The 16,435-nt window shown below is 41.2% G+C and overlaps 2 pseudogenes; one reads left to right on the plus strand and one right to left on the minus strand.

Annotated features, from left to right (window-relative positions):
- Positions 1-4,940: 4,940 nt before the first annotated feature.
- LOC123330965 lies at positions 4,941-7,224 on the minus strand (annotated as a pseudogene).
- A 7,471-nt stretch (positions 7,225-14,695) lies between these two features.
- On the plus strand, positions 14,696-14,814 carry LOC123465271 (annotated as a pseudogene).
- Positions 14,815-16,435: the final 1,621 nt, after the last annotated feature.

Consider the following 16,435-nt stretch of genomic DNA (forward strand, 5'->3'; position numbering starts at 1 on the left):
CAAAGTTATGGTTTTTCCAGTGGTTATGTATGGACTATAAATAAATCTGAGCGCCAAAGAATTGATGCTTTTGAACTCTGGTGTTGGAGAAGACTCTTGAGAGTCCCTTGGACTGCAAGGAGATCCAACCAGTCCATCCTAAAGGAAATCAATCCTGGATATTCATTGGAAGGACTGGTGTTGAAGCTGAAACTCCAATACTTTGGCCACCTGATGTGAAGAGCTGACTCACTTGAAAAGACCCTCATGCTGGGAAAGACTGAAGGTGGGAGAAGGGGATGACAGAGAATGAGATGGTTGGATGGCATCACCGACTCAATGGACAGGAGTTTGAGTAAACTCTTGGATTTGGTGATGGACAGGGGTGCCTGTCGTGCTACAGCCCATGGGGTCACAAAGAATTGAACATGACTGAGCGACTGAACTGAACTGAATAGCAATTAACTTATAGTTTTTTTTTTGATATGATACTGTCCTTGTGTTTCTCCCAATTACACTCTCGTTTTCATTTCTACATAATATTCACTGAATTGAATAAGAAGACTCTCATCATTTTTGTTTTGAGAGAAAAATATAATCTTGATGGCAAAAACTAACAAGGACAATAAAAGAAAATTACAGAATAATCTTACTAATGATCACAGAATTTTAAATTATACATAAAATATTGACACATTAAACCAATCAACTAATAAAAAGGCAAATATATAATTATAGTAATTTTCTTAGGAAAAAACACATATTTTGATATTAGAAAATTTTTTAAAATACAAGTTACCATATCAAAATATTAAAGGAGTTAAAATGAGGAAAATTAACTTGATAAATTCAACATTCACTCACTAAAAAACAAAATATAACAAACAGACACATACAAAACAAATATGTGAGATAACTTTGTTTAACATTTTAAGCATGAAATGTTTCCTTGTTAGACGAGGAAGTCAAGGGTACCCACTTTTACTGTTTATTCAAAATTGTACTAATGTTTTCAGCTAGTTAACCAAACACAAGAAAAAAATAAAAAGAATAACATTGGAAACAACATATCCAGAAAATGTTTAAGTAGAGATTGTATGATATGCATGCTGAAAATCAAAAGTAATCTACAAATAAATTATAAAATTATTAAAAAATATTGTTAGAGTTGCCAAAATGCATTGAATCCTAATTGAAAAACAATAAACATTTTACAAATGACATTTAAAATAGTATGAAAAATAATCACACATCCAGATTAATTTAAAAATATATGTAACAAATTTATAAAAATATGATATATCTTATATTGTAAAACATGAAGTAGATCTAAATTAACATAATAATGTAGCATGCTTATGATTTGGAAGACTTGAGGATGCAAACTTATCATTCTTTGCAAATAGATCTACAATTCTACTGTTTTTCTACACTAAATCTAAACAAGAATAATTCTAAAGTTTGCTTTAAAAGGTAAAAATAAAGAATATCTTAAACACTCTGCAAGATAAAAAGTAACTTTTTAAGAGTTGCTCAACTTGATGTTAAAGCCTATTAGTTAAGGGTAGTTCTGATTATAAAACAGCTAGAAGCATACAGAAAGTCTAGGAACAGAAGTATAGATATACTGATATTTACTTTATGAATATTCTGGCACCACAAAGCAGTGTTAAAATGAGTACATTTTTCAATAAGTATTTCTGGGGTAAATATACACCAGTAAGTCAAAATATAAAATTAGATTATAGTCATGCCCCATCAAAATTTACTTTCAGTTTGAAATAAATATAAAAATCAATGTAAAAAGAGAAAATAAAACCCTGAATTGAAAATAGAGGAAGTAGAATAGAAAATATAATACTGTATGAAATTTGTGATAATTTGGCACATAAAGTATGATAATATCTTTGTTATTTTGGAGATAAGAAGTGAATATTAAATAAGATATTAAAAGCACTTCACTGTGTAAAGAAACAGTTTGATAAACATTAATTCATTAAACATAAGGAAATGTGTGCACCTAAATACATCACCAACCAAGTGAATAGACAAGCCACGATCTAGGAGAAAATATTCATGATACGTACATCAAAGGGCTTTTATTTAGAATGCATAATGAAATACATATTTAATAATAAAATATTAACAACCTAATAAAAAAATAGGTAAAAAAAAACCTGAATAGGACCTTCATAAAGAAGTAAGACAAGTCAAATGACTAATAACTAAATTATAGGGATTCAACCACATTAGTAAAGTGGAATTGAATTCATAACCAAAATGAAGTACCCCTACTCATCCACCAACCTCAAAATACTAAAATGTCTGCTATGACAGTATTAAATATTGGCAAGAATGGAAAATAATTAGAACCCACATGCAATATAGTTGGAATTTAAACTAATACATCTATTTTGGAAAATTGTTTGATGGCACCTAGCAAAAGATCAGAAACAAGCACCTTTGATGCAGAACATTCAGAGACAGGGCATACCTCACCCAGTGAGTGCTTGTGTGCAATGCAGCACATACTTGTGTAAGAATGTGCATGCAGCATTTCCATTAAAGACAGAAAGGGTGAAATAACCAGGAGTGAAATTGCTGGCTCATATGGTAGTTCTAGTTTTAGCTTGTGTGTGTGTGTATGTGTGTGTGCAAAACGCCATACTGTTTTCTATGCAGTATGCAATTGGCTCTACCAATTTACTTTCTCACCCACAATGCACAAGGTTTCTCTTTCTTCTAATTCTCTCCAAAAATTGTTATTTGCAGACTTTATAAAGAAAGAAGGAGGGGAAATTTAGGAGTATAAAGTCTACAAAACACTCTGTATAAAATAGATAAGCTACAAGGATACTGCTGCCTAGCGCCGTAAGTTCTAGCTATTATCCTTTGTGTGCTGTGCTGTGCTCAGTCACTTCAGTTGTGTCCAACTCTTTGTGACCCCATGGACTGTAGCCCACCAGGCTCCTCTGCCCATGGGATTGGGTTGCCATGCCCTCCTCCAAGGGATCTTCCCCACCCAGGAATCAAACCCATATCTCTGGCATCACCTGCATTGCAGGCAGGTTCTTTATCCACTGAGACACTAAGTTTTAATAGCATATAGTCTAAAAACATAATGAATCACTGTGTTGTGCATCTAAAATTATTATAACACTGTAAATAAATAATACTTCAATGAAGAAGAGGAAATAGCCAAATTCCATTTGTAGTAGAAGTATGAATAAACATATTATCATATCAATATATTTATTTTGTGGAACATTCTTCAGCAACAAAAATGGAACTACTGTTACAGTCAGTCACTTAAAAATTCTTTTGAAAAAAAAATGCCGAGCCAAATAAGCCAGACATAAGGGAATATACTCTAAAATTTTAATAATACAAATTTCAAAAGCAACAAAGTTAAATTTTAACTCTCATAAAAGTTATGACCAACCGAGATAGCATATTGAAAAGCAGAGGCATTACTTTGCCAACAAAGGTCCGTCTAGTCAACGCTATGGTTTTTCCAGTGGTCATGTATGGATGTGAGAGTTGGACTGTGAAGAAAGCTGAGCACCGAAGAATTGATGCTTTTGATCTGTGGTGTTGGAGAAGACTCTTGAGAGTCCCTTGGACTGCAAGGAGATCCAACCAGTCCATTCTGAAGGAGATCAGCCCTGGAATTTCTTTGGAAGGAATGATGCTGAAGCTGAAACTCCAGTACTTTGGCCACCTCATGCGAAGAGTTGACTCATTGGAAAAGACTCTGATGCTGGGAGGGATTGGGGGCAGGAGGAGAAGGGGACGACAAAGGATGAGATGGCTGGATGGCATCACTGACTCGATGGATGTGAGTCTGAGTGAACTCTGGGGGATGGTGATGGACAGGGAGGCCTGGCATGCTGCGATTCATGGGGTCGCAAAGAGTCAAACACAACTGAGCAACTGAACTGAACTGAACCTATTCTCTGTGTAGAAGAAAAAGTTTTGAACACAGCAATGAAGTTTGCTCCTAGAGGCATCAGAGAGGCACAGTGACTAGAAAAATGCTTACAGAAATGCTGTAAAGAGCTGATATGTCTTTAATTTCTTGGAGAAAGCAACAGACAGGATTATTATACAGAATTACTTGTCTATTTATCACATTTCATAATTTGAGAGTGAGAAAAAGAGAAAAGAAATGAAAGGAAGAGAAAAAAAAAAAAAGAAAGAAGACATGGAACAGAAATCATTTGCAAATTTTGAGGATTTTAGGATGTGGACAGCCTTTTGCTGTGCTGTGCTTAGTCACTCAGTCTTATCCGACTCTTTGTGACCCCATGGACTGTAGCTCACCAGGATCCTCTGTTCATGGGGATTTTCCAGGCAAGAATACTGGTTGGGTCGTCATGCCCTCCTGTAGGTGATCTTCCCTACTCAGGGAAAGAACCCAGGTCTCCCATATTGCAGGGGGGATTCTTTACCATCTGAGCCACCAGGGAAGCCCATGGACAGTGTTAGATGATCATTATGTAGCCTATAACACTCTTTTTTTATTATTTTATTTTTAAACCTGAAACACTGTATTAGTTTTGCCAAACATCAAAACGAATCCGCCGCAGGTATACATGTGCTCCCCATCCTGAACCCTCCTCCCTCCTCCCTCCCCACACCATCCCTCTGGGTCGTCCCAGTGCACCAGCCCCAAGCATCCAGTATCGTGCATTGAACCTGGGCTGGCAACTCGTTTCATACATGATATTACACATGTTTCAATGCCATTCTCCCAAATCTTCCCACCCTCTCCCTCTCCAACACTCTTAAAGTGAGACATAAACATAATTTTATTTCTTTTTTTCTTTTAAACTGAAGCTGATATTTTAAAATCACATTGCAGTTTAAAAATCACATTATAAAAATCACATATATATCATATGATATATATATCATATGATATATATATATATATAATATACAAGAGATTGTATCCCATTGTGTATGAGTCACTAAAGAATCAACATGCACTTCAGGGGACATGAGTTCCATCCATGGCTTGTGAAGATCCCCTGGAAGAGAGCATGGCAACTCACTCCAGTATTCTTCCCTGGAGATTCCCCATGAACAGAGAAGGGGTCTCAAAGATCACACTAATCAGTGAATAAGCACACATTTGAAGAAAAATGTAATAACCATCATACACTGTGTAAAGTACATTTAAGAAAGTGTTCTCCTCTATCTCTCGTCTCATTCAAAATTACATTAGGTGAGAAAACATTTTGGTGTTGACTAATTTTCTGATGGTCTCCTTCACATCATTATTTCTAAGGCTGTAGATAGGGGATTTAGCATGGGGATCACTACTGTGAAAAGCACAGTGGCTACTTTGATGAAGAGCCATGAGCTTCTGGAGTTGGGTACCCAGTAGAGAAGAAGGATGACCCCATGGAAAATGGTGATGGCAGTCAGGTGGGAGGCACAGGTGGAATAGGCTTTTCAGAGTCCACCGGCTGAAGGCATCTTGATGATGTGACAATTATGAAAACATAGAAGGTGAAAATAATCAGGAGGCGACACACCTTATTGAGAGTAGAAATTATAAAACATGTCATCTGACTGAAGTAAGAGTCAGAGCAAGAGGCAGAGCCAAATGCAGAATGCTCACAGCCAAAGTGATGTATGACGTTAGAACCATAGAAGGACAGCTCCAAAAGAGAACATGTGATTGTCAAGGACCACGTTCCACCCCACGTGTAGGTTCCAGTGACCAGGAGGCTGCAGAGCTTAGGAGGCACAGCAACTGTGTAGAGCAGGGGGTTACAAACATCCACAAACCGGTCATAGGCCATCACTGCTAACATGAGCATCTCCGTAATTACAAGTGTGCAACAAAAGAAGAACTGCAGCATGCAACTCATGTAGGAGATAGTCCTTGTGTCCACAACCAAGATCTCTAAGAGTTTGGGTGTGGTTATATAAGAGTAACAAAAATCAAGAAAGGAGAGATGGCTGAGAAAGAATTACATGGGGGTGTGAAGTTTGGGATTGATTCTGATGGTCACAATCATACCCAGGTTCCCCACCACAAAGACTGTATAGACAGTGAAGGAAACCAAGAATAGGGGCACCTGGAGCTGTGGGTATTCTGAGAAGCCTGAGAGGATGAAGGTGATTCTGATTTTTCTCATCCATTACTATGGTTTCTGCCAGAGAAAACCAGAGTTCACCCTAAGCAACCAGACATGACGGAAATAGAGGGTATTTTTTTTTCCCCAGCCTGGACAGGGGAATGGTCTGCTGTGGTGAAGTCTGGGATTTCCCAGGAATATGAATAAGACACAGTTGGAGCCCAAATGGTGTACTGTGTGTCTACAGGTGTGGAGAGTGCAAGTCAGCTTCTGATGGAGGGGCAAGGAGAGGATGGACTGGGAAGAACTGAGTGTCACGGTGACTCAGAATATGTCCTTGTTTGAATTTCTCCCAGCTCTGTCTCCCTTTTCTCCACATGGAGAATTCCTTTCTTCAGCTTCATTTAATTGAACTTGTTGATTGCGCTTGCAAATTCTTATGTTTGTTCAGGCCATTCTAACTGCTCAAGATGTCCTGTTTTTCTCTCACTTTTCCTTAGTGCTCTCCGATCAGAGAGAGGCTTCTCAGGTAGTGCGGTGGTAAAGAATCCTCCTGATAGTGGAGGAGATGCAAGGGACATGAGTTCAATCCCTGGGTCAGGAATATCCCCAGGGGAAAGAACTGGCAACCCACTCCAGTATCCTTGCTGGTGAAATCTGATGGACAGAGGAGCCTGGAGGGCTACAGTCCATTGAGTCGCCAGTCACACAACTGAGAGATCCAGCACACACCTCATCAGAGAAGCCTCAGGTTTACCTTCCCTTAATGATTTCACCAACTGGCCAAACCTTGGTAAAAGGTCACATATTGTATCTCCTAGAGAATATGAATGATGTCTTGTTAACATTCTAGACTCTGTAATTAAGTCAACTTGCCTTCAAATTTAACCTCAGTCACTTATTAATATGTCTCTGACAAGTTAAGCTCTCTGAAACCTTACCTATAGAATATAACTGTATTATAAGAATTTGTTTTTACTACACAATTATGTATAAAATATAACTTAAATTAGTGAATTATTTTCTAAAACATTTAAGACTTTAATTTTACATGCAATAAATGCCCCCCCACACACACACCAAATTTAGTTTAGAATACTGGAGTGGGTAGCCATTCCCTTCTCCAGGGGATCTTCCCAACCCAGGGATTGGACCCAGGTCTCCCACATTACAGGCAGATTCTTTACCAGCTGAGTCACAAGGGAAGACCAGAAATACTTGAGTGGGTAGCCTATCCCTTCTCCAGCAGATCTTCCCGACCCAGGAATTGAACTGGGGTCCCATGCATTGCAGGCGGATTCTTTACCAGCTGAGCTATCAGGGAAGTCCAACTTTAATTATTTTCTAAAACATTTAAGACTTTAATTTCACATGTAATAAATGGCCCCCACCAAATTTAGTTTCTTCTCTTGTATTTCTAATGCTGTTTTTCATGTTTACTTTCAATTTGAAATATTTGACCTCAAAATATTCTACAATGTAGCATTGCATATAATTTTACCAAGTCTGAACTGGTGCAAATAGTGACTAAGAAGTATAAAAAATGCATACACGGAGGAAATCTTTTTCTTACTTAATTATTTTCTAATGTTTCCTTCTTAGCTGCACATTTTCATTAATGTCTCAAGCCATCAAGGCATGAGCTTTGTTTTGTTCATTTTTCCCTGTCCTTGTCTGTATCTCTATGATTTCTTTTCCATCCAAGGTTAAGGCTGTGAAAAATGTAATCAGGGCAAAATGAACATATTCTTCAAAATACACTCCCATCTTAATTGCTAGCTACCACCCATTACTCAGCAGCTATCTTTATTTAGCCTACCTACAGCCATCCTTCAGGACTAATTTTCATTCAATCTTAGCTTAAAATCATGCTCAAATGCTTCAGTTCAGTTCAGTTCAGTCGCTCAGTCATGTCCGGCTCTTTGTGACCCCATGAATTGCAGCATGCCAGGCCTCCCTGTCCATCACCAACTACCAGAGTTCACTCAGACTCACGTCCATCGAGTCAGTGATGCCAGCCAGCCATCTCATCCTCTGCGTCCCCTTCTCCTCCTGCCCCCAATCCCTCCCAGCATCAGAGTCTTTTCCAATGAGTCAACTCTTCGCATGAGGTGGCCAAAGTACTAGAGTTTCAGCTTCAGCATCATTCCTTCCAAAGAAATTCCAGGGCTGATCTCCTTCAGAATGGACTGGTTGGATCTCCTTGCAGTCCAAGGGACTCTCAAGAGTCTTCTCCAACACCACAGTTCAAAAGCATCAATTCTTCGGCACTCAGCCTTCTTCACAGTCCAACTCTCACATCCATACATGACCACTGGAAAAACCATAGCCTTGACTAGATGAACCTTTGTTGGCAAAGTAATGTCTCTGCTTTTGAATATGCTATCTAGGTTGGTCATAACTTTCTTCCAAGGAGTAAGTGTCTTTTAATTTCATGGCTTCAGTCACCATCTGCAGTGATTTTGGAGCCCAGAAAAATAAAGTCTGACACTATTTCCAGTTTCCCCATCTATTTCCCATGAAGTGATGGGACCAGATGCCATGATCTTCGTTTTCTGAGTGTCGAGCTTTAAGCCAAATTTTTCAGTCTCCACTTTCACTTTCATCAAGAGGCTTTTTAGTTCCTCTTCACTTTCTGCCATAAGGGTGGTGTCATCTGCATATCTGAGGTTATTGATATTTCTCCCGGCAATCTTGATTCCAGCTTGTGTTTCTTCCAGTCCAGCGTTTCTCATGATGTACTCTGCATAGAAATTAAATAAGCAGGGTGACAATATACAGCCTTGACGTAATCCTTTTCCTATTTGGAACCAGTCTGTTGTTCCATGTCCAGTTCTAACTGTTGCTTCCTGACCTGCATACAGATTTCTCAAGAGGCAGGTCAGGTGGTCTGGTATTCCCATCTCTTTCAGAATTTTCCACAGTTTATTGTGATCCATGCAGTCAAAGGCTTTGGCATAGTCAATAAAGCAGAAATAGATGTTTTTATGGAACTCTCTTGCTTTTCCATGATCCAGCAGATGTTGGCAATTTGAGCTCTGGTTCCTCTGCCTTTTCTAAAACCAGCTTGAACATCCGGAAGTTCACAGTTCATGTATTGCTGAAGCCTGGCTTGGAGAATTTTGAGCATAACTTTACTAGCATGTGAGATGAGTGCAATTGTGCAGTAGTTTGAGCATTCTTTGGCATTGCCTTTCTTTGGGATTGGAATGAAAACTGATCTTTTCCAGTCCCGTGGCCACTGCTGAGTTTTCCAAGTATGCTGGCATATTGAGTGCAGCACTTTCACAGCATCATCTTTCAGGATTTGAAACAGCTCAACTGGAATTCCATCACCTCCACTAGCTTTGTTCGTAGTGATGCTTTCTAAGGCCCACTTGACTTCACATTCCAGCATGTCTGGCTCTAGGTCAGTGATCACACCGTCGTGATTTTCTGGGTCGTGAAGATCTTTTCTGCACAGTTCTTCTGTGTATTCTTGCCACCTCTTCTTAATATCTGCTGCTTCTGTTAGGTCCATACCATTTCTGTCCTTTACGAGCCCATCTTTGCATGAAATGTCCCCTTGGTATCTCTAATTTTCTTGAAGAGATCTCTAGTCTTTCCCATTCTGTTGTTTTCCTCTATTTCTTTGCATTGATCGCTGAGGAAGGCTTGCTTATCTCTCCTTGCTGTTCTTTGGAACTCTGCATTCAGAGGCTTATATCTTTCCTTATCTCCTTTGCTTTTCACTTCTCTTCTTTTTCCAGCTAAGTCATACAGTGACTCACTTAGTGGCTCAGTCACACACTTGATAATGTAAGGAACAACACTTCTTGAAACAGGCAATATAGAAAACAATAGCAGTAATAGTAGAATCATATGTAAGAAGTTAAGTCAAGAACTTCTAGTAGGTGTAGCCCAGTGACATCTCCATGTCATCTGACTTAGTTTGCTAAATGACTATAGCTTGCTGTTGATATCCTGGTTGTAGATCCTGAGCATCTGATCTTTATTCAAAGACTGGTTATTGAGATAAGCTTTAGAAACAAACTCAGAATGTCCTTTTTAACAACTTAATTAAACCTCTTAGCAATGTAACATAACCACAAGGAACTATCTAAGGAGTGAGTCTTAGTAAATACAGACCTTAATTTAAAAAACTGGAACTTAATATTCAGTGAAACATAATAGATGCCATAGGCCTGACATCAGTTAGGTGGATTTTTCTTTTAGAGCTCCCCAGTATACGTTGAGATTTCTGTATATGTTGGGAGACAGTCTTTTTATTTACCTGATAAGGCTGTTCAGAACCCAAGTGTCTCCAGTTTCTGGAGGGATGAGGCAGAGAGAAAAAAGGTATAATTTTACCCGTAGGAGTAAATCACTAGATTGTTTTAAACGATCAGTAACTCGAGGAGAAGTGCTTCTTTATATCTGAAAACACAGAGTAAAAGTCAACAATATGTCAGACAAAAGGTCGTGAAAATTGTGGTCATATTTAGCAGTCTACTCCATCCCATGCAATTGATCCCTTTGTTCTGCTGTCCTTGCCCAATGGCCAAGGACATCAGTGAAAGCAGTAGTCTCGAAGAAACTCATGAAGCTTTTGTGAATGTCTGTATGACCTGTCCAGCAAAGTGGGTGCCCTGATCACTGGAGATTGTGGAAAGCACCTTTTAACCATTTTTTCTATTCTGAGATATTAATTCTGAAGCCAGGAAAGGCATTATCAAATAAAAATGAGGTTTGTCAGGGAGCCAGGAAAAGCCAAGTGGCCACGTTGGACCTCTCATAGCCCCAACCCTTTGGTTTATGGCCATTTTTAATCCATTTTAAATTCCCTGAAGAGGCGTTAACTTTTGTAGAAGCAGAATGAGCTGTGTTCATATGTGCTGTAGTCTGTTATCAAAAGCCACATTCCAAGAAAACTTTGTTCTTTTAATCAGTGAGAGAAAACCAAATTCCAGTTTGGTAACAGCTTATATTCACTGGGAAACAATAGTTATTCACTTAGTCATAGTCACAATAAGACTTCAAAGGCAGTTTAATGTCTTAACAAACTTGTAGCATGCACAAAACTCTTCTTTCACTTGCAACACACCTTTTTGCACTTTCTGTATTCGTCACTTCATTTGTCCACTTAGAGGACAGCCACCTGTACGTTTAGACTTACTTTGCTTTTCCTTAATAGAATGTAATTCCATTCCTTATTACTTTTTATTAAAAACACACATCTTACTTTTCTTCAGAAACCATGACTTGTACTTTACATCATCATTCTGTCGATTGGTAAGGATAAATCACCCAAAGTTATATCATTTATAAAAGTATCTGCACAATGTCTCTGTTAATTAGATCAATAAACAAACATCAGTATCATGTATCAATACAATAATGATTATTTCCCAGTTCACACAAGCCTCAAATTCATTTACTTTAATTTCCTTGAATTTAGAATTGTTTGATTTGTAAGCACTTACTTCTCTTTAGGCCAATTAATTAGAGCTCATTGAACCACTTAGCCTTTAGCAATTTTTTCCAAGGATGGAGACATACACCGAGACACACACAAATCTGGACAGACAGAAACCTCACAGTTTTCCACCTGAAATTTAAATTGTCTCTTTGTCCCTTTTATTTTCTTGGCTTGAGTTCCAGCTCATGGCTGGAGTCCCGGATCGAGTGGGCTGTGTATCTCAAGGACATGATAAGAGTTAACTCAGGTTTTTCCCCAGGCATGTTTCTGTTTCTCAGGCAGGATCAGAGCTCCCCAAAAGAGTATTTTCACAAGTCAAACTTTTAGTAATTACATGTGCAAAAGGAACCAGTTTTGCAATTTCAAAAAGATTCCATTTTACCTAGTTTTCTCCGGAGTCTAAAGAATACACATGGCCATTCAGGGTTCAAAATGTCATTTCTCCTTCATGTAGTCATAGCTTCATAGCTAAAATTTAAACCAGAGAGTGCTCAAATTGGCTCTGATGACAGGGGTAGACTGATCGAGAAGATGTCCCAGCAGGGATTATCTCTCTGGGCAGGTGAGGTCGTCTCTTAAAGCAAAGAAACCCCATATATAAGGGATTTTTAGGCCTTGAGGATCAAAATTATCCCAGTTTTTCAAGATATTATTCAAGGGGGGGTGGTGGTTCTGGACTGTTAGGCCCCATCTGTAAGAGAGAAAAAAGCAGTGCCCAGTGCCATGGCTTTTTTCTACCAGAGGTGTCTGCCCCTGCTCTAGACGGGGTTGGAGACTGATTTTCCACCTAAGCTTCCTTCCCTGGCCAGAGCTAACCTGTCTCTTACAGGTGAAGGTGTCCTACTCCCACCCCCCCTCATTCTACCACCCAGGCATGGTGGAGATGCACCAGGGTTAGACCTGATGGCATCCCAGATTGATGTCCAGGTCCTCACCATTAAAACCTTGGTTTGATTTCCCTTTTATTCCGGCACCACCTGGGGTGGAACAGAGTAGTTTTCCGGATGCTCGCCGAGCCAAGACCACTAGGGGAAGCACCCAACTTCTGTGTACCTGCGCACATTCCTCATAACAGTATAAGTGGCAAGTCATAAAGGGATGAACAGAAAACCCAAGACATCCTCCTGAGAGTGGCCACACGAGTCTATTTAATAACAAAGGAGGCGATGGAGGGCCCGCCTGCGAGGAAAAACTAATCCTTCATATGCATGGAGTGCCAACATCATCCTTTTGATTCCTGTCCCTCAGACTGTACAAAAAGAATACCTAAGGAGTTGAGACAAGAGCCACTGGAGGGCTTCGTCTGCTCTGCTAAGAGCTAGCGCTACTAAGGGAAGAAGCCCAATGCGCTTTCAATCTGCCCAAATCTGGGGTGTCCCAATCTGTGTCCTCAGGAATCTCATGCTCACCAGCAATGCCTCAATCCATATAGTCCAGAGGCATAGCCACGACAAGAACTTGCCTGTGTGTCTGTGGGGTCAGGATGGTGATTTCCAGTCTGAGAGATGTCCCTGGAGCTAGAGCTCCAGCTCGCTCCCTAAAGTGCTCCTGTCTGCAGTGTCCTGTAAAACTTGGAATGGGGGCCTTGCTAGAAAAGCACAATAACAGCATGGATTGCAAGTCCCTTGAAAGTCTACAATCCGGCACACGAGGTTAATAACTTTAATTCCCCAAGCAGATATGAAATGGTCAGAGGGACCAGGAAAAGCTGACTGGGGAAAAGAAGTTCAGTCCACATGCTTCTGATTTAGTAAAGTAGCTGCTGCTGCTGCTGCTGCTGCTGCTGCTGCTAAGTTGCTTCAGTCGTGTCCGACTCTGTGAGACCCCAGAGTTGGCAGCCCACCAGGCTCCCCCGCCCCTGGGATTCTCCAGGCAAGAGTACTGTAGTGGATTGCCCTTTCCTTCTCCAATGCAGGAAAGTGAAAAGGGAAAGTGAAGTCACTCAGTCGTGTCCAACTCTTAGCGACCCCATGGACTGCAGCCTACCAGGCTCCTCCGCCCATGGGATTTTCCAGGCAAGAGTACTGGAGTGGGGTGCCATTGCCTTCTCCATAGTAAAGTAGAGACCACAGTAAACGAGCAAAAGAATCTCAACTCCGAGTGTTCTTACCTTGTCTTGAAGATCTTGGACAAGCCCCCAAGATGATAACCTAGCAGTCAACGGTGACCGATGCCACTGGATTCATGGTGTCTGAAGAAGAAGATATTACTCTGGGGCCAAAGACAGTCTCAGTCACTCAGAGCTTTGTGTATATTTTATTTAAAGTGAAGGTGACAGAAAAAGCTTCTGACACAGACATCAGAAGGGGCTCACTAATTTAAGTGGGGCCATATATACGTCTCAACTAGCCTCTGAGAATAGACAAAAAACATCTCAAGGATGTGAGCGTTTTGCCCAGACCCTTTCCTATAGCATACATCCAAAGCTCAAAAAGAGGAATGTCCTTGAACCTGAGATACTGCTCCCTACAATGCCTACTTGTCTTAGGCCAAAGAATGTGAAAAAGCAAGCAAGCTTGCCTCCTCCTTAAAGGGGCTTTAGGCTTGGACTCTTTATCAACCTGCTGGGACAGGTAAGTATACAGTTAAAATCAGAAAACTCTAATGTTGTAATGGTGGTGAGTAAAGCATTTGTATAACATACCACTGATAACTCATATAAGTATATCACTTATAAATTCAGTATGAAGGTCAAAAGATAAAATATCAAAATAATGATAACTACAAAATGAAATAATGGAACCATGTTTGAAGAATTAGATGACAGTATGATACTAAGTCAACAAACAGAAAGACTCAATGAAGAGCTACAAATTATTTTTTTTTAAAGGAAACTAACAAATTCTGGATTTGAAAACGAAAATAATTGAAATGAAAAATTGATAGGTTCAATAGCACATATGAGATGCTGGCAGAAATAATCCATAAACTTGAAGATGAATTCATAGAAATCAATGTAAAAATAAAGAGAAAAAAATGTTGAGGGAAAATGATCTAAGGCATCCATTCATTACACCATCGAGTATGGAAGGAGAGAGACTCTCAGAAAGCAGGGAGAGAAAGGGGAGGGAGTAAAATTACTTGTAGACGGAATGGCTGACCGGCAGGTCAGAGCGAAAGGGAGGCGCAGCGCAGGGCTCTTAGGGCGCCCGCGGCAGCCGCGTCCCTCTCCGGCCTTATGGGCCTGAAGGCGCCCGATCTCGTCCGATCTGGGAAGCTAAGCAGGGTCGGGCCTGGTTCTTACTTGGATGGGAGACCGCCTGGGAATACCGGGTGCTGTAGGCTCTTTGCCTTCCCTCTCCTTTAGCCCCCGCCCCCACGTCCCAACTCTTGGGCTCCCGCACCCCAACCCCTCCTGGGGGTGGGTGGCCAGGGCACCGACTCCCGCTGCAGACCTGGGGTGCCTCCGCGCGGCCCGCGAGCCCCTCCGCATTTGGCTTCCAGGAAACCAGACGACCGGCCGTCCCGTCTCCCTCTGGGGCTCCTTTGGCTTGCCTCAGGCAATCCCGGGGCTTGCACCGACTCCAGCCAGAGCCCCAGCCCCCGCCCCACCCCCAGCCTCGCAGGCGATCGCGCATGCGCATGCGAGCGCGCGCACAGATCGATGTGCCCAAACGGGGCATCTAGCTTGTTGGCTTGTACTGGGGGTGGATCTATGCCTGGGAGTGGGACTGCTGAACCATAGGCTACTTCTACTTTTAGTTCCTTCGCGAACCTCCATACTCTTTTCCATCCCGGCTGTACCAACTCCCATTCCTACTCAGCGTGGAGGAGAGTTCCCTTTGCTCCACAGCTTCTCCAGCATCTGCTATGGACAGACATTGCAATGAGGCCCAATCGGACTCGGGCGAAGTGGTCCCTCCTTGGCGTTTGGAGTTGAGTCTCTCCAATCATTAGTGACGTGGAGCAAGATGACCGTTTGGAAATGCAGATGCAATTCTGTCACCATCCTGCTCCAACGGCTCTTGTATTTTCCCATCATATTGAAGATACGACCAATTCCCTTCATGCCTGCTCCTCACGTTCTTCTCGGATGTCTTTTCCCTGGAATGCCCTCTGCACTCTTTGGCTTCCATCCCATAGGGCATTTTCATTTCTTGAACGTCCTAAGTTTCCCTGGTCACCTAGACTTCCAGGATGCTGTTTTCCCTGCCTGAAATTCTTCCTGCATCTCAACCCTGGTTTACGTAGGTTCAACCTATGGACCTCAACGCAATGGTTACTCTGAAAAGCCTTCCCTGACACCCAGGTTTTGGTGAGGGTAGAGGCCCCTCGACAAGTTCTCCAAGGATCTGCCTGTGATGTATCATTAGATTCGTCTCAGTGAAAGCAGGAACTCTGTGTCTGCTTCTCTCCGCCTTCTAGTTCCAGAAACTTATTACATGCCTCCCAGCTCATCGTAGGTGCTCAGGATTTACTTAGTGTGTGAAAGACAGAAAAGTTCTTGGAAGCCTCAAGGTGTCACTTGGCTCGGCACTTTTGATCTCTTTGTGTATTTGGCGATTCCATTCTTTCCTTTCCTGGGTTCATGTGTACGCTATATTCAAGGCACAATCTAAGGCATTAAGACATATCCATCAGTATGGGTTCTTGCTTTCAAGGAACTCGTACAGCAGATTTCTACAGTTTAGGGCTTTTCAAATGCTCTAGAAGAATGTGAACGTTCAGTGTGATCCATTTTCATTTCCAAGAAAGATCGTTTGACTTCCATAGCAAAGGTGGAGACCTTCCGACGTGTAGTCCAATACTTAGACCTTGACCATGTCAGGCAAGTCTTGCGGTTCCTTCTGGAGGTGTGTGGCTCTTGCAGAAACGTGAAGATCTTCCATCGTCCTCGGACTTTGGTGTCATTTGCAATCATCAAGAAAGCTTCCAGGTATAGGTTCCAGACCACCACCTCAAAGAT

This window comes from Bubalus bubalis, chromosome 21, assembly GCF_019923935.1.
Source record: "Bubalus bubalis isolate 160015118507 breed Murrah chromosome 21, NDDB_SH_1, whole genome shotgun sequence".
NCBI lineage: Eukaryota > Metazoa > Chordata > Mammalia > Artiodactyla > Bovidae > Bubalus > Bubalus bubalis.